General features: G+C 44.2%; 1 protein-coding gene across 1 annotated transcript in view; it reads left to right on the forward strand.

The window, feature by feature from the left end:
- LOC120031901 (cyclin-dependent kinase 17) overlaps positions 1-19170 on the forward strand; it is a 34283-nt gene that overhangs the window by 4751 nt on the left and 10362 nt on the right. The window lies entirely within an intron of this gene.

The following is a 19170-nucleotide window of genomic DNA, read 5'->3' on the forward strand; positions in this document are numbered from 1 at the left end:
GGGGTGGGCTTGTGTGTTTTGTATGGTGGGGATCATCTCGTTCTGTCTCTATTAATAGTTTGAAAGTGAAACTGAGGACGTTGTGGTGGAGATGGCTCAACTGTAAAAGGCATTCAGTGCAGTTGATTAGTGGTATGATGCGCTGACTAGTCATGGTATTTTAGCACTGTGTCAGCGGTTTTAACTGTTTGTGTCTGGTGTCCTGCTCTGCAAACTGATAGACTGTACTTTCAAGGTGTGTTACACGCACACTTCCTTGGCCTGCTATGGCGACAGAGCCGCAGCTTCCTTCCTGCTGTTCTATGGAGAGCGTTGAGGTCATATACAGAAATCAGCCGTTTATATCAGCCTGCAGTGTGTGTGTAGGCCAATAGTACAATACCAGTCTATTGTTATCTGGCTTTGATGTCATCTTATATGAATGGCTCTGGACTAGAGTTGATGTCCGTGGGTGTGTGTTCTGGTGGGAATGGGACGCCTTCTTCTACTGAGGGATATACTTTCTGTCCCCTGAAAAGAGTTTGGAGGGAGGCGTGGTGGGTTTTGAGGGGTTTCTGTATACGAGCCCAATGCCCCCCTTTCGTTGTCTGAAGAGGGGCATTGTGGGAACTGGAGCTGCCCTTTTGGAAGGAACCCAGGGTCTGATTAACACCACCCCGGTACCATGCACAGACCGGCACTGTGTGTGTGTGTGTGTGCTCACTCACACATTCTGTCTTTGTCCTATCTTTTTTTTCTCTCTCTCTCTCTCGCTCTCTCTCTCCCCCTGAGGAAACTGTCCCACCATGCGTTGCCCTGTGGGGGTAGAGACATTGGCTTGTAATCTGGAGATTAGAGCGTGGCATTGTCCGAGCAGCAGCAGACAGACGGATTATTCACACACACACACACACACACACACACACACACACACACACACACACACACACACGAACGAACAGTAGCACTCGTACACTAAGCACACCACAAATGCTGTACATACACACTTCACATACTGTACTCATTATACACACTCATAGGGAAATTCCCTGAAATAGACACATGCACAGAGTGACTGTGTCTAATACAGAGTGATGGTGTCCCGTTAGTCTTTCCTGTCTGCCATGCTGAACTAGTCATGGAGCTGTAATCTCCAACTAGCCTACTCTATACACAGACACACAGAGTAACATGACTTCAGCTACCATAACAGGACAACCCCTACCTTGTTATGTAACTTCACATAGTGGGGGCTAATGGGGCCTAGCACACTGTTCTGACAGGCATGTAGTTTACATTCCCTCACAGTGCTGTACAGACCCTCATATCCCAACCCGCATAGCACACAGTGACAGCACAGTGACAGCACAGGTACAGCAGAGTACAGAGTCAGTTGACTCTGGTTCACTAGTTCAGCTGACACTGTGGGGCTCTGGAGCTATAGGAAGTCAATGGAACCTTGTTAGCAAACGGACAAGAGGCTGAAGAAATTGAATCTAGCCGACGCTAAAGTTACATCACAAAAGGGGTTTGTTCTGTTATGGTACAGTAGCTGAACTCGTGTGTGTGTGTGTGTGTGTGTCGGACGCTGTATCTTGGTGCCGATTAGTCTCAGGACTCTTTTGAAGGGTCTTGGGTGGCAGGCTATGTGTGTGTTGAAGATGACACTTGTGCGCAGATAAATGATTAACATTGTGAACCCTTGGTCGTCCTGACTGCAAAGTGGGGTTAAAGTGGTATTGGGAGGCGGTAGTGAGCTACGGGGAAACATGGCTTGAGAGGCAGGCCATACTCATGAATGACTTCCTATCCTAGTCTCATTTTCTAGCCATTCTGCCTTCACAGCCAAATCAGAGGACATGGCGATAATGGAGAGAAAAGGAGACTAGCTGAAACTGTTGAGAGGCCTGAGCGGGAGGTGGGAATGTTTCTCCTTCTGACTTCCTAACCCTCACTCAGGTGACGAGGAATGTCACACCTGGAGCGACCGGGACAAAGACAGGAAGCACCACTGGCTGGTCCAGTGGGAACAGAACTGGGACCGTGGGACACAACAACCACCTGTGCTGGCCTGGGTGTCTCCGAAACGACCTCTAGGGGAACCTGGTGGGCACACCTGTTCTCTAGGGCTTTGTGGTTTAGAGTTGGGGCCTGGGGCAGGTCGTGAGAAAGGGGAGGATCAATAGGAAAAGAGAGATCAGGGAAAGGATGACAGTGGGAAGAAAATACAGTGAAGTGATAAACCATTCAAACATGCAAGGATGAAATAATTGATCTGCTCTTCATGTTGTTGGAAAACACTTCCAGATAACTTAGGCATTTTACTGCTAATGTTCACATCCATCTTGCGTGTGTGTTTGTGTGTGTCCCCTCAGTACATGTGTCCCTCCTATCTCTGTCCTGTGGAATGGGAACTATTCCAGCTGTTCCTTGCGAAGAGGAAGCCCGTGTTTTGGGACACACTCGCACGTTCCCTGTTGTGCTCCTCTGGCTGGCTGTCCTGAGTCGTCCGGAAGCAGCTCGTTAGCCATCATTAGTGTGGCATGGCTTTAAAGGAGAAGAAATAGCAAGATGCGTAACTGTAAAGCTGAGAGGGCTGGTGGGAGGAAGGTGCTACAGGAAGAGAGGATGGATGGGCTGACAGTTATTGACTTGGCTGTCAGACTACAGGGGGTTCAATAACCGCACCGGTGTGGCCTTCTGCTTCTCGCACACACAGAGGGAGACAACGAAGCACCGAGTCTTTTATCTTCTCAAAGGGTCGTCATGTGAGACTGAGACATTGCTAAAGCTGGTTAAAGGGTAGCGGTCTAGGCAACCCCAAAGGGTTGTATGTAGCTGGCTGAGAGCGTGTGTGTTTAGGGGTGAGGTCTGGGTCCTGTTGGACTCTGTCCCGTTCATCTCACCATTTGACACAGGGATAATGTATAGCCTAGTCTGTGCTTATCCTCTTATCTCCCACACACACACACACACACACACACATACACACAGTGCTTTTTCTCCCTTTCCAACCCCCCTTGCTGCACACAGATGACACTAGTGTCTGGGTACTAATTCAAACCGTGTGTGTGTGTCATGCCACTCACTATGGGGCTCTGATAACTTATTTTCCTGCTTAATTCTGTGGGTTGTTTGTATTTTTGATCAGACACACTGACTTTGCTGATAGCTACTTTATTGAGGAAAAATCTATGACAGAGATGTTTGTGCCACCTAGCTACTGTATCTGAAGATGAATGCACCAACTGTACGTCGCCCTGAAATAAGAGCGTCTGCTAAATAACTCAAATGTCAAATGTAAAGAGGGAGAGCGGGAAGGACCACGTGCCTGTGTGGTGTTTATGCTTGTCTGTGTATAATGGCATGCCTGTCCTCTGTAGAACACACTGTATTCAGCTGTGAGTCTGCAGTACCCAGTCCTAAAAATAACCCCCCTTACTGCCCCTCTCCTCCTCTCCTCCCTCCCCTTTCACCCATCCCCTCTCTGCTTCGCTATCCCTATCTCCCCACTCTTATCTCCTTTCTCTCTCTCTGCCCTCCTTCTGTTCCACTTCTCTCCTTATCTACAGGATCTGATTGCTCCTCTTCTCCTCTTTCTCTTTGCCCTCCTTCTGTTCCACTTCTCTCCTTATCTACAGGATCTGATTGCTCCTCTTCTCCTCTCTTGCTCTGTCTCACTCTCTTGGCTTCCTCTCTCCACTCTCACACTGAAGGAGATTTTACAGCATTTGGGACAGGTATTTCTGTCTCTGTTTGCGCAAGGGCCTCTAATGTACACACACACTCTCTCTTTCTCTCTCTCTCTCTCTCTCACACACACGCACACACACACACACATGTCCATTACCCGTTAGCGCTGTTATTTCAGCTCATCCCTCCAGGGTCAGTCACGCTGAAACTCTTTTTAGCTCCTTACACTGAGAGGTGTGTGTGCGCGGGGCTCAGTTCCAGTCAACCAGTGTGACGGATGTCTAGCAGCAGCGTTTTGTGCTAACACATCCCATTACATCACTGTGAACGGTTGCCCCCTGGCTGCACTGGTTTATGTTTATCGGCAGCAGCAGTCATTACCTCTCAGCCGGTTGGCTCGTGTGGGTTTTGGGAGGTCAGGGGTCACAGGTTGTCATAGTGATATGCCCGACCTCTCACCCCTGAGTCTGGCTGCAGGTCAAAAGATCAGAGGGGAGGCAGCGTTATGTCTCTAATGGCTGTGTTCCATTATTTATGTTGCTATCTCATTTGTGTTTTTGGGGGAGGTTGTTTGGTAGGCTAGCTGAGATAAGGCTAAGTTTGGTTAAGGGGATGGTTTGTGTGTGTAGGATAAGGCAAGGTTTGGGTTCATGGTGTGGAGGGGGAGTGATGAGAGAGAGGGAGGGGATTTGATGAATGCCTCGGGCCTAACCGGGTTAGCGTTGATTGTATTTGATTTGGAACTGAGTTGCATCCAGAGGGGTGTACTATAAAGCACTATCAATGAGTTAACTTGTCACTTTGCTGGCTAAGTATGTGGTGTAATGAGTAGGATTCTGTGTTTTCACATGCAAAAGTGATTGCTTTTGATAAAAACACTATTTGCTTCCCCAATGAAAACTACTTTGAAAATTCTGACATATATTTGATGTAAAATACAGTTGAAGTCGGAAGTTTATATACACCTTAGCCAAATACATTTAAACTCAGTTTTTCACAATTCCTGACATTTAATCCTAGTAAAAATTCCCTGTCTTAGGTCAGTTTGGATCACCACTTTATTTTAAAAATGTGAAATGTCAGAATAATAGTAGAGAGAATGATTTATTTCAGCTTTTATTTCTTTCATCACATTCCCAGTGGGTCAGAAGTTTACATGCACTCAATTAGTATTTGGTAGCATTGCCTTTAAATTGTTTAACTTTGGTCAAATGTTTCAGGGAGCCTTCCACAAGCTTCTCACAATAAGTTGGGTGAATTTTGGGCCATTCCTCCTGACAGAGCTGGTGTAACTGAGTCAGGTTTGTAGGCCTGCTTGCTCGCACACACTTTTTCAGTTCTGCCCACAAATTGTCTATAGGATTGAGGTCAGGGCTTTGTGATGGCCACTCCAATACCATTTTGCCACAACTTTGGAAGTATGCTTGGGGTCATTGTCCATTTGGAAGACCCATTTGCGACCAAGCTTCAACTTCCTGACTGATGTCTTGAGATGCTGCTTCAATATATCCACATAATTTTGTTGACAGCATGACTGAGCAGCGCAGATTACTGATTGATTTGAGAAAGGCCCTCCTTCACTTTTTCCCCCCGTTCACGTCACGGGCCATAGCCTGGTGCACCGTGGTTCAGCTTAATGGAACTCCCTCAGGGTCCAGGAAGGGGGTGTAATGCTGTGTTTGGGAGTGCTCGGAAGTATCTTGTAGTCTGCATGTCTTTAATCCCATTCATTTGACGACAGTGGTGGTTTTGGTTAGTAAGGCACACCTGCAAGATGAGGGAACCCCTCTGGCACTGGTGTGTGTGTGCGTGCGTACTGTGTGTATGTACACTGCTGTACCCCCTTTTCTCTTACACAGGTGTGTTTGTGTGACTGTCTGTGATCTTTATATCATAGGGGTGATGTCAGCTAGCCCAGGGTTAAGCCTGTAACTATAGCCTGTCACTCACCTCCATGTACCAAGCAGACTGCTAGAACAGGTAGGGCTGGGGGATATGGCCTTAAAAATCATATCTCCATTTTAAATTTATTTTTTAATCTGAATAAGCTTTGCTGCACAATTAAAGGGCAATACACCACATTTCAAACAGTCAGCAATAATCTAATGAATTCAGGGCTTGTAGAATTACTCCTAGGCTAAATATAAGCCTTCCACAACCAGAAGACACACTAATTATTACATTATTTTATCAAAATAGTTTAGCCTGTTTTTTAAATTTATTATTCCCTGATCGGGCTTTCAAGTCTGTCAAAAAAAAATGCCCTTTTTGTTAAAATTGTAATGCAGATCCACCAATAATGACTCAAACAATAATGTCTCAAACAATCTCTCAAGCACAAGCCCACTCGCTAGTGAGTAGCCAGCTAATCGTTATATTTCAAGTCTAGTCCAACTTGGCTCTATTTGCTTGCTAACAAGGTAGAACAGTTGAACTGCTCTGAATAGATTCGGAACGCCCATCAAAACAACAAAAAATAGCATTCTTGTGATACAGGCATTTGGAACATCAATTCTTATTGATTTGATATATCCCCCAGCCCTATGGACAGGTACTAGGCGTTTGCCTCAGGGGTGTGGTTGAATAGCTTATCACAGAGTTAACCGTATTAGCCTCGGGTCAAATGATTACATTTAATCCATAGAATTGTTCTTTGGAGGAAGGGTCGTTGACATGTATTTGACATTTGTATCTAAAAGTAGAATTGAGAACGAATTCATTAAAGTTGGCATATTTATTTAATTTTGGCCTTACCCAGTCCTCCTTTAAGACAGTAGGTGCTGCAAAGCAAAAGTTGATGTCATATGAAGCTTTACCGCTTGCTCTGAAATATGAATAGAATTTCTATTTCACACACATGTACATTTCATTTATGAGTATGGAAAATTATAAACATAAATATTGAAAATTATTATTTTAGATTTGAATTTTTGGGGGAATTTTGTTGAATATAATATACTCTACTGGCATATCAAAGTTTCAGCGTGGGATCTCTGCTAGTTTTAAAGTTATAGCCTGTTTTTATAGAGAGATTGGCACAGTAGGCAATGTAACCAATCACGGCACTCCTTTTATTTGTGTCATTACACATCCTGCAAATCACCACCTGAGGGGGACCATTTTGAATCCATTTTCACATTCACTCTGTTGGTAATGCTTACAAATTGGATCATAACAAAAGTAGCAGAGATCCCACTCTGGGACTTTTAATTTGCCCGTAAAGTATATTACGTTCAACAATAAATTCGTATTTTTCTATATTCATGTTTAGATTTTTTGTAAGCAAAATTTAATGTAAAAATGTGTTATTGAAATCATTATACTATTCATATTACAGAGCAAGCGGTAAAGCTTCATATGACACCAATTGTTGCTTTGAAGTGCCTACAGATGAAACAGTATGGAGTCTTAAAGGAGGCCAACTTTGATGAATTATTTCTCAGTTATGCTTTCAGATACATATGTCAAGAAAACTTCCTCCAAAGGACCCTTCTATGGATTACATTTCGTGAACATTTCAAAATCATGGTATTTTTTTGGGGGTTCCTGGTTTCGTATTGAATTACGGTACAGCTCTGCCTCTGTTCTTTCACTCTTTCTTTCTCTGTACTTTCCTCAGCTAACAGTACATGCCTGGAGTTACCCTGGTGATGTCATGCCTCTTACACAAACACAAAGACGCCATTCTGCTCTTCTCACTCGAAATATGCTCACTTTCTCTTTTCCTCGCTCTCTTTATCCTTCGTTTGCTTGCTCTCGCTTTCACTCTCTCGCGCGCACATCGACACCCACATATTCACATACGTCTTCTCTCATCCATTTTTATTTTTTCCATTTTCAATTGAATATTAATTCGACCATATCATATTTCCTAGTTACTTGACAAAGAGTGGGAGTGAGACTGGAGGGTAAAGAGCAACCAGCCAGAGAGAGTTCTGGGATAGTCTAGACCTCCTAATCTTTTGGAAGCAGAATATAGACTCTGGGGCCTTGGTCACCATGGTGACGAGAGGAGTTCAGGGTCTATAGAGAGACAAAAGGGAGAGTGACAAAAGTTGCTGTTCTCTTTTTCAATTTCAAGGCAGATTTCCCTAAATGGGGGTGGAGCTACTGTATCTTACTTTAGGGACATGCCTTCAAGGGAGCTGTCTTAGTTGTCAAATTTGAAGGATTTGACTTTGATGTGAGTGTGTGTATTAGTCTTAATTAGGCCTTGTCGTCTGCCGTCTCTCCCCTTCCTGCCCTTTGAAGTCTCATCCTCTTCGCTGAGTTCTGGCCTACCCACGATGCACTGGGGGACCCCCAGAAGGACAGGCTAAGGGGAACGAGGGAAGATCTGAGGGAGTGTCTGGTTTGGGTTTGGTATGTGGGTCAGGATTTCACAGAAGAATGTATAGGCTGTGTGTGTGCCTGCTTGCGCATGTATGTTTATTTGAAGGGATGCTGATTAGAGAAAGAAAGAGAGAGGGGGAGAGACGAGGAGGATACCGAGACAGAGCCCATCAGCCAGTGTGTTGGATTGTGTTTGATGGGGAATTCTCTGTGCTTTCTCTTTCACATCATTCAGATATGCCAGATGCTGTATCCCCCCCAGCCCTGTCAAATGAGCTCTCTTTGTTTTGGTGTGGCCCAGAGATAATACCTGTCTCTGTTACATCCCTCTGTACTCTGTATCTGAGAGAGTGCTTAACTCGCTGCACAGGGGCGGCAGGTAGCCTAGTGGTAAGAGCATAGGGCCAATAGTCGAAAGGTTGCTAGATCAATAACCGAAAGGTTGCTAGATTGAATCTCTGAGCTGAAAAGGTAAAAATCTGTCGTTCTACCCCTGAACAAGGCAGTTACCCCACTGTTCCTAGGCCATCATTGTAAATAAGAATTTGTTCTTAACTGACTTGCCTAGTGAAGTAAAGGTTCAATAAAAACAATGTATCATACTTTAATCAAAATTGCAATATCCATATCTCAAGAGGCTGATAATTTGTTTTTAAACATCATGAATGTAACATTCAAATGTAATAAGGATCCCCTGAAACTCTGACCAACACTTTGGTTCCTACCCTGTCACAACAACTTCTACAGGTTTTTTTCATTAGTTGTCATGCTGAACAACACCAACCATAGAGTTGGAATACTCATTTTATTTATATGATTCCAACAGTTAACCCAAGTGTTTTGATCTAAATCGCAAGTAAAATCACATTCAAAATATTTGGTTAAAAAAAATCACAATCACAATATTTGCCCATATCTTGCAGCCCTACCTGTACAGCAGGCTTCCCCAGCTGGTGGCCTGTGGGTTATAGATAGATAGATAGATAGATAGATAGATATAGATATTTATATTTTGTACACACACTGAGTGAACAAAACACCTGCTCTTTCCATGACACAGACCAGGTGAATCCAGGTGAAAGCTATGATCCCTTATTGATGTCACTTGTTAAATCTACTTCAATCAGTGTCGATGAAGGGGAGGAGACGGGTTAAAGAAGGATTTTTAAGCATTGAGACATGGTTTTGTATGTGTGCCATTCAGAGGGAGAATGGGCAAGACAAAAGATTTACAGTAAGTGCATTTGAACAGGGTATGGTAGTAGGTGCCAGGCTTACTGGTTTCTGTCAAGAACTGCAACGTGCAACTCAATATTAGGAAAGTGTTCTTAATGTTTTGTACACTCAGTGTATGTGATCTTATACAATGTGAGCAAGGTTTTAAATGATATATGTTTTAGTCAATTTGCAGTCTACAAATTATTTGAAATTATGTTCCGGCCCCCTGACCATCTGCTCAAGAAAAAATAGTCCTGCGGCTGAATTTAGTTGATGATCCCTGCTGTACTGTGTGTGTGTGTGTGTGTGTGTGTGTGTGCGCACAACCACTAGAGAGATGGTGAGACGGAGTGAGAGAGAGGTTCAGTTTTCTCCCTGTGCTACTGATACAGGATTCTGGACCCTGTCCAATGTGAACAGCTAATCTAGTAACTCTATATCTACGCTGCAGGGTGGCAGAGAGGGATCTGCTCTAGTTAGCGGAGATGGGATCAGCAGCGTATGTTTTTTTTATTGTTGGATAGAAGACTGCCCAACACACACACATTGGAGATCAGCTGTGGCTTCCTTGGCCCTCAGTTCTTCTCATATTTCCTTGCCAGCTCATTCAGCAGGTAAAGAGTGTGTGTGTGTCACTCCCCACAGCAGCAGACACAACCTTTGTCTCAGCAACCCAATCCTCCACAGCCTGCCCACTTTCCTAGCCTGTCTGCCCAAGGACAGTGATGCTCTGAGGGGCAGACACAGGCATACTCAGTCCCAGCCACATGACCAGGCCTGTGTCCTGCGCTCTGCCCATTGGCAAAAGGAAAGAGTTGTTGGGATGATAACGAACATGTCCGTAATGTTAGTAGTATATTGGCATTACTGCACTCACTACTGTGTGTGTGTGTGTGGTGACCACGAGTGTGGCTGATAAGATAAATGGAGAATGTTCTGTTGGAAAATCGTATTAGTGAACTCAGAACACACTCTCTTCCCCCTCCTGCTCACTCTTTTTTTCTCTCTCTCCTGCTCTCTCTGTTTTTAAGGGCTTTATTGGTATGGGAAACATATGTTTACATTGCCAAAGCAAGTGAAGTAGATAATAAACAAAAGTTAAATAAACAATACAAATTAACAGTAAACATTACAATCACAAAAGTTCCAAAAGAGTAAAGACATTTCAAATGTCATATTATGTGCAAATAGTTCAAGTACAAAAGGGAAAAAACATAAATATGGGTTGTATTTACAATGGTGTTTGTTCTTCACTGGTTGCCCTTTTTTTTGTGGCAACAGGTCACAAATCTTGCTGTGGTATTTCACCTAATAGATATGGGAGTCTGTGTAATCTGAGGGAAGTATGTCTCTAATATGGTCATACATTTGGCAGGTTAGGAAGTGCAGCTCAGTTTCCACCTCATTTTGTGGGCAGTGAGCACATAGCCTGTCTTCTCTTGAGAGCCATGTCTGCCTACGGCGGCCTTTCTCAATAGCAAGGCTATGCCCACTGAGTCCTTAAGTTTGGGTCAGTCACAGTGGTCAGGTATTCTGCCACTGTACTCTCAGTTTAGTTTGCTCAGCTTTTTTGTTAATTCTTTCCCCCTTCTCTCTCTCCCCCTCCGATTCACTCTGTTTTTACCTCCCCCCCTCTCTCTCCTGCTCTCTCTTTTTATCTCAGTCTCTCTTGTCTTTTCCTTTTATCTCTCACTCCATCTCCCCTGACTCTGTTTACAGCAGGTTTGTTGTGCTTAAACAAATGAAGACACCTACAGACGCATGCACACACACACGTTTACTTTACTATCCTTGTGAAGACCAAACAGTTGATTCCCATCCAAAATCCTATTTTCCCTAACCTTAACTCTACACCTAATCCTTAACCCCTAACGTAACCCTAATTGTAAACCTAACCCGTAAGCCTAAAATAAGCTTTTTCCTTATGGGGACTGGTGGAATGTCCACACTTGTCTTCAGGTCCCCACAACGATAGTAAAACTAAAAACACACACACACGCATGCTCACACACACTCCCCACCTTCATTAACTATGTTTGTTTTAATGAGATCAACTCCAGCCGAGATGAGAAGAGAACCAGGTCATAACCGTGCAACACACACACACACACATACGCTTAAACCTGACATCAAAGCGTCCCTGCTTTCACCCTGCCTTCACCCTGCCTGGTACATGGTGGGTGTTAGGGCATGTGGGGGGTGAAGGGTGGGGAGACTAATCCCCTAACACACACAGTGTTTCATAGATTTGCATTTTCCATTGACTGGTGAGGGGGGGGATGTGCTGCTATATGTGTTTTATATGCGTTGGCCTGGGGCATATTTGAGGGCACAGATAGAAATGTCATGTATAGAGCTGATATGATTCCTCACTCTTCATGACAGAGAGGCATGTCTGTTCTACACTATATATTTGTATCTGATCGTTCTTTGACTTTGTGCCCTATTGACCGGCACCTCCAAGCCTGGAGGTAATTTGAGTTTGTAGGCTTAGGCTGGACATACTGAGTGTATGTGCACTGGGGAGCGGTTTGTGTGGGGTTGTGTGTGTTAGGATCGGGGTTGGGTAAACTGCAGCTACAGATCCAGACAGTCATTGATTTGAATGATTCCTGCAATGCACACACATGCCATCAGGAATGACAGAGGAATTTTAAGGATTTTAAAATTTAATTTGAAGGATTAAGTGTACAGTTGTGGCCAAAAGTTTTGAGAAGGACACAAATATTAATTTCCACAAAGTTTGCTGCTTCAGTGTCTTTAGATATTTTTGTCAGATGTTACTATGGAATACTGAAGTATAATTACAAGAATTTCGTAAGTGTCAAAGGCTTTTATTGACAATTACATGAAGTTGATGCAAAGAGTCAATATTTCCAGTGTTGACCCTTCTTTTTCAAGACCTCTGCAATCCGCCCTGGCATGCTGTCAATTAACTTCTGGGCCACATCCTGACTGATGGCAGCCCATTCTTGCATAATCAATGCTTGGAGTTTGTCAGAATTTGTGGGTTTTTGTTTGTCCACCCCCCCTCTTGAGGAATGACCACAAGTTCTCAATGGGATTAAGGTCTGGGGAGTTTCCTGGCCATGGACCCAAAATATTGATGTTTTGTTACCTGAGCCACTTAATTATCACTTTTGTCTTATGGCAAGGTGCTCCATCATGCTGGAAAAGGCATTGTTCGTCACCAAACTGTTCCTGGATGGTTGGGAGAAGTTGCTCTCGGAGGATGTGTTGGTACCATTCTTTATTCATGGCTGTGTTCTTAGGCAACATTGTGAGTGAGCCCACTCCCTTGGCTGAGAAGAAACCCCACACATGAATGGTCTCAGGATGCTTTACTGTTGGCATGACACAGGACTGATGGTAGCGCTCACCTTGTCTTCTCCGGACAAGCTTTTTTCCGGATGCCCCAAACAATCGGAAAGGGGTTTCATCAGAGAAAATTACTTTACCCCATTCTTCAGCAGTCCAATCCCTGTACCTTTTGCAGAATATCAGTCTGTCCCTGATGTTTTTCCTGGAGAGAAGTGGCTTCTTTGCTGCCCTTCTTGACACCAGACCATCCTCCAAAAGTCTTCGCCTCACTGTGCATGCAGATGCACTCACACCTGCCTGCTGCCATTCCTGAGCAAGCTCTGTATTGGTGGTGCCCCGATCCCGCAGCTGAATCAACTTTAGGAGATGGTCCTGGCGCTTGCTGGACTTTCTTGGGTGCCCTGACGCCTTCTTCACAAAAATTGAACCGCTCTCCTTGAAGTTCTTGATGATCCGATAAATGGTTGATTTAGGTGCAATCTTACTGGCAGCAATATCCTTTTCTGTGAAGCCCTTTTTGTGCAAAGCAATGATGACGGCATGTGTTTCTTTGGCGGTAACCATGGTTGACAGAGGAAGAACAATGATTCCAAGCACCACCCTCCTTTTGAAGCGTCCAGTCTGTTATTCGAACTCAATGAACATGACAGAGTGATCTCCAGCCTTGTCCTCGTCAACACTCACACCTGTGTTAATGAGAGAATCACTGACATGATGTCAGCTGGTCCTTTTGTGGCAGGGCTGAAATGCAGTGGAAATGTTTTTTGGGGTTTCAGTTCATTTGCATGGCAAAGAAGGCTTTTTGCATTAATTGCAATTCATCTGATCACTCTTCATAACATTCTGCAGTATATGCAAATTGCCATCATACAAACTGAGGCAGCAGACTTTGTGAAAATTAATATTTGTGTCATTCTCAAAACTTTTGGCCATGACTGTATACAGTTGAGCTAATGATCTCATAGGGAGTGAAAGAGAAAGGTATACTACGTGACCAAAAGTATGTGGACACCTGCTCGTCGAACTTCTCATTCCAAAATCCTGGGCATTAATATGGAGTTGGTTCCCCCATTTGCTGCTGTTACAGCGTCCACTCTTCTGGAAAGGCTTTCTGCTAGATGTGGGAACATTGCTGCTGGGACTTGCTTCCATTCAGCCATGAGCATTAGTAGGGGTGGGCATTTGTGTTGGGCGATTAGGCCTGACTAACAGTCACTAAAGCACCTCGGCGGTCCCGTTCTGTGAGCTTGTGTGGCCTACCACTTCGTGACTGAGCCATTGTTGCTCCTAGACGTTTCCACTTCACAATAACAGCACTTACATTTGACCGAGGCATCTCTAGCAAGGCATACATTTGACGAACTGACTTGTTGGAAAGGTGACATCCTATGACTGCCAATGTTTGTCTACGGAGATTGCATGGCTGTGTGCTTGATTATATACACCTGTTAGCAACGGGTGTGGCTGAAATTGCCGAATCCACTAATTTGAAGGGTTGTCTACATACTTTTGTAAAAATAGTGTATATGGCTGGAGAGATGGATAGTTAGATAATCTTGGTCCTCTTCTTGTGTCTCTGTCTGATGTGAGGTTAGTGCTGTGTTAGGATGTTTTCTTGATGTAGTGGCTAACTGTATCCCGTGTGAGAGACACACACACACACCGCACCCTTCACTGCTAGCTGGCAGTGTATTATCACTGTGTCCAGTACGGGATGGTGTGAGGGGGTTAGAAGGGTGGGTCCCGCACGTCCGAGGGGCGTCATCCCGGCAACACAATGGGCAGGGAAACTGGCCTGAGGCAGAGAGAGCAAGGTGTTTCCTATGACCTGGCTTACTGCTGTGTCAGCATGCACACGCACGCAAACACACACACATACTGATACACATAAACACATACACTGATACCCAAAGCATACACTGATACATACACACATACTGTATTCTATTTGCATTTATGTATATTTACCATACACACACAAATTATACACTAACATATCCACACAACACATAATTAATTGATACTTACACACATACAGTAGATCCTACACAGATGGATGCACACAAAACACAGCCATACCATCGGACCAGGTTGTGTTGCTATGGAATGTGGCCAGTTCTCCCACTCTGGCCTTTTCACCTCCCATCACACTCAGCCAACCAGCCTGCCTCGGCCAATCACTGCAGCCGCTGGACCAGCTCTGTCACTGCAGCCCACCAATCACACAACAAGACACAACCACATAACGACCACTGCTGTTACTTAGGGTGTGGCCAATCTGAGGACACTGATGGTGAGGTCAGTGTGTGTTTTAAGTGTGTTTATGACTGCTATTCCTATATGTAGCTGGTACTGTGGATTTGAAGTTCACCTCTGTATTGCACCTCTCATTATGTCATTTAACCACAGTATATGGCCTTGATAAATTATGTATGAGTGTCGGCACGCGTGTGTGTGTTAATGCATTTTGCTTGCAATTAAGGAAAGCAGTATTCATGTTTGGATGTTAAATTCATGTTTAATGCGTGCTTTATGAAGGCCCTAGCTGAGTACTGAGGGGAGGTGCGGTGACTGCAGTATTCATCTACTCATCATAAATATTAGATTAAAAGGAGGCGTATATTTATGAAGGGTGCTATTTTAGCACCCCCGTGTGTTCTCGGCCTCTCATGCATACTCTTGCAGCTTAAGGATTGGGCTTCTCACTGTCTTATGTGTGTCCATGTGTTGGTAGCATGTACAATACCAGTCCATACTGGAATAATAACATGGTCACAACGTACTTACTCCAACCCAGCTGTACCAATATCAAGATAAGGAAGCTAGCATGTTGCTATGTGAGCAACATTTGAGAGAGTTCTCATCTATATTATTCGTAGCCGTCTATTTACCACCACAGAACGCGAAGCCGGCACTAAGACCGCTCTCAGGCCATAAGCAAAGAAGAAAATGCTCACCCAGAAGAGGCGCTCCTAGTGGCTGGGGACTTTAATGCAGGCAAACTTAAATCAGTATACCAAATTTTTACCAGCATGTCACATGTGCAACCAGAGAAGAAAACAATCCTAGACCACCTTTACACCACACACAGAGATGCAGCAGTGTACAAAAGGGAGGGGGGGGGTCAATGTAAATTGTCTGGTGGCGATTTTATTAATTGTTCAGCAGTCTAATGGCTTGGGGGTAGAAGCTGTTGAGGAGCCTTTTGTCCTCAACTTGGTGCTCTGGTACCGCTTGCCGTGCGGTAGCAGTGAAAGCTGTCTATAACTTGGGTGACTGGAGTCTCTGACAATTTTATGGGCTTTCCTCTGACACCGCCTATTATATAGGTCCTGGATGGCAGGAAGCTTGGCCCCAGTGATGTACTGGGCCGTTCGCACTACCCTCTGTAGCGCCTTACGGTCAGATGCCAAGCAGTTAGCATACCAGGCGGTGATTCAACCGGTCAGGATGCTCTTGATGTTGTAGCTGTAGAACTTTTTGAGGATCTGAGGACCCATGCCAAATCTTTTCAGCCTCCTGAGGGGGAAAAGGTTTTGTCGTGCCCTCTTCACGACTGTCTTGGTATGTTTGGACCATGATAGTTCGTTGGTGATGTGGACACCAAGGAACTTGAAATTCTCAACCCGCTCCACTACAGCCCCGGCAATGTTAATGGGGGCCTGTTCGGCTCGCCTTTTCCTGTAGTCCACGATCAGCTCCTTTGTCTTGCTCACATTGAGGGAGAGGTTGTTGTCCTGGCACCACACTGCCAGTTCTCTGACCTCCTCCCTATAGGCCGTCCGTCTCATTGTCTGTGATCAGCCTACCACTGTTGTGTCGTCAGCAAACTTAATGATGGTGTTGGAGTCGAGTTTGACAGTCGTGGGTGAACAGGGAATACAGGAGTGGACTAAGTACAAGACACTTCATGGCTACCGACGTGAGTGCCACGGGGCAGTAATCATTTAGGGAGGTTACCTTCACTTCCTTGGGCACAGGGACTATGGTGGTCTGCTTGAAACATGTAGGTATTACAGACTCGGTCAGGGAGACGTTGAAAATGTCAGTGAAGACACTTGACAGTTGGTCCGCGCATGCTTTGAGTACACATCCTGGTAATCCGTCTGGCCCAGCGGCTTTGTGAATGTTGACCTGTTTAAAGGTTTTGTTCACATTGGCTACCGAGAGCGTTATCACACAGTCATCCAGAACAACTGGTGCTCTTGTGCATGCTTCAGTGTTGCTTACCTCGAAGCGAGCATGCAAGGCACTTAGCTTGTTTGGTAGGCTCGCGTCACTGGGCAGCTCGCGTCTGGGTTTCCCTTTATAGTCCGTAATAGTTTTCAAGCCCTGCCACATCCGACGAGCGTCAGAGCCGGTGTAGTAGGATTCAATCTTAATCCCGTATTGACGCTTTGCTTGTTTGATGGTTCCTCTGAGGGCATAGCGGGATTTCTTATAAGCGTTCGGATTAGTCTCCCGCTCCTTGAAAGCGGCAGCTCTAGCCTTTAGCTCGATGTGGATGTTGCCTGTAATCCATGGCTTTTGATTGGGATATGTACTAGAGGTCGACCGATTATGATTTTTCAACACCGATACCGATTATTGGAGGACCAAAAAAAAGCCGATACCGATTAATCGGCCAATTTTTTTTATTTATTTTTTACAATTTGTAATAATGACAATTACAACAATACTGAATGAACACTTATTTTAACTTAATATAATACATCAATAAAATCAATTTAGCCTCAAATAAATAATGAAACATGTTCAATTTGTTTTAAATAATGCAAAAACAAAGTGTTGGAGAAGAAAGTAAAAGTGCAATATGTGCCATGTAAGAAAGCTAACGTTCAAGTTCCTTGCTCAGAACATGAGAACATATGAAAGCTGGTGGTTCCTTTTAACATGAGTCTTCAATATTCCCATGTAAGAAGTTTTAGGTTGTAGTTATTATAGGACTATTTCTCTCTATACGATTTGTATTTCATATAACTTTGACTATTGGATGTTCTTATAGGCACTTTAGTATTGCCAGTGTAACAGTATAGCTTCCATCCATGCCTTTCCTCGCCGCTACCTGGGCTCGAACCAGGAACACATCGACAACAGCCACCCTCGAAGCAGCGTTACCCATGCAGAGCAAGGGGAAAAACTACTCCGAGTCTCAGAGCGAGTGACGTTTGAAACGCTATTAGCGCGCACCCCGCTAACTAGCTAGCCATTTCACATCGGTTACACCAGCCTAATCTCGGGAGTTGATAGGTTTGAAGTCATAAACCACGCAATGCTTGAAGCATTGCGAAGAGCTGCTGGCAAAGCGCACGAAAGTGCTGTTTGAATGAATGCTTACGAGCATGCTGGTGCCTACCATCGCTCAGTCAGACTGCTCTATCAAATCATAGACTTAATTATAACATAATAACACACAGAAATACGAGCCTTGGGTCATTAATATGGTTGAATCCGGGAAACTGTCATCTCAAAAACAAAACGTTTATTCTTTCAGTGAAATACGGAACCGTTCCGTATTTTATCTATGATTACGTAAAATTCTGGCAAATTAGTTCGCAATGAGCCAGGCGGCCCAAACTGTTGCATATACCCTGACTCTGCGTGCAATGAACGCAAGAGAAGTGACACAATTTCACCTTGTTAATATTGCCTGCTAACCTGGATTTCTTTTAGCTAAATATGCAGGTTTAAAAATATACTTCTGTGTATTGATTTTAAGAAAGGCATTGATGTTTATGGTTAGGTACACGTTGAAGCAACGACAGTCCATTTTCGTGAATGCGCACTGCATCGATTATATGCAACGCAGGACACGCTAGATAAACTAGTAATATCATCAACCATGTGTAGTTAACTAGTGATTATGATTGATTGATTGTTTTTATAAGATAAGTTTAATGCTAGCTAGCAACTTACCTTGGGTTCTTACTGCATTCGCGTAACAGGCGGGTTCCTCGTGCAGTAGGTGGTTAGAGCGTTGGACTAGTTAACCGTAAGGTTGCAAAATTGAATCCCTGAGCTGACAAGGTAAAAATCTGTTCTTAACTAACTTGTCTAGTTAAATAAAGGTGTAAAAAAAAAAATATATATATATAAAAATTGGCAAAATCGGCGTCCAAAATGACCGATTTCCGATTGTTATGAAAACTTGAAATCGGCCCTAATTAATCGGCCATTTCGATTAATCGGTCAACCTCTAATATGTACATACAGTCACTGTGGAGACGACGTCATCGATGCACTTATAGATGAAGCCGATGACTGAGGTGGTGTATTCCTCAATGCCATTGGTTGAATCCCGGAACATATTCCAGTCTGTGCTAGCAAAACAGTCCTGTAGCGTAGCATCCGCGTCATCTGACCACTGCCGTATTGAGCGAGTCACTGGTACTTCCTGCTTTAGTTTTTGTTTGTAAGCAGGAATCAGGAGGATAGAATTCGTCAGATTTGCCAAATGGAGGGCAGGGGAGAGCCTTGTATACATCTCTGTGTGTGGATTAAAGGTGGTCTAGGATTATTATTTTTTCTGGTTGCACATGTGACATGCTTGTAAAAATTTGCTAAAACGGATTTAAGTTTGCCTGCATTAAAGTCCCCAGCCACTAGGAGCGCCGCTTCTGGGTGAGC

Source organism: Salvelinus namaycush, chromosome 38 (assembly GCF_016432855.1).
Source record: "Salvelinus namaycush isolate Seneca chromosome 38, SaNama_1.0, whole genome shotgun sequence".
Taxonomy (NCBI): domain Eukaryota; kingdom Metazoa; phylum Chordata; class Actinopteri; order Salmoniformes; family Salmonidae; genus Salvelinus; species Salvelinus namaycush.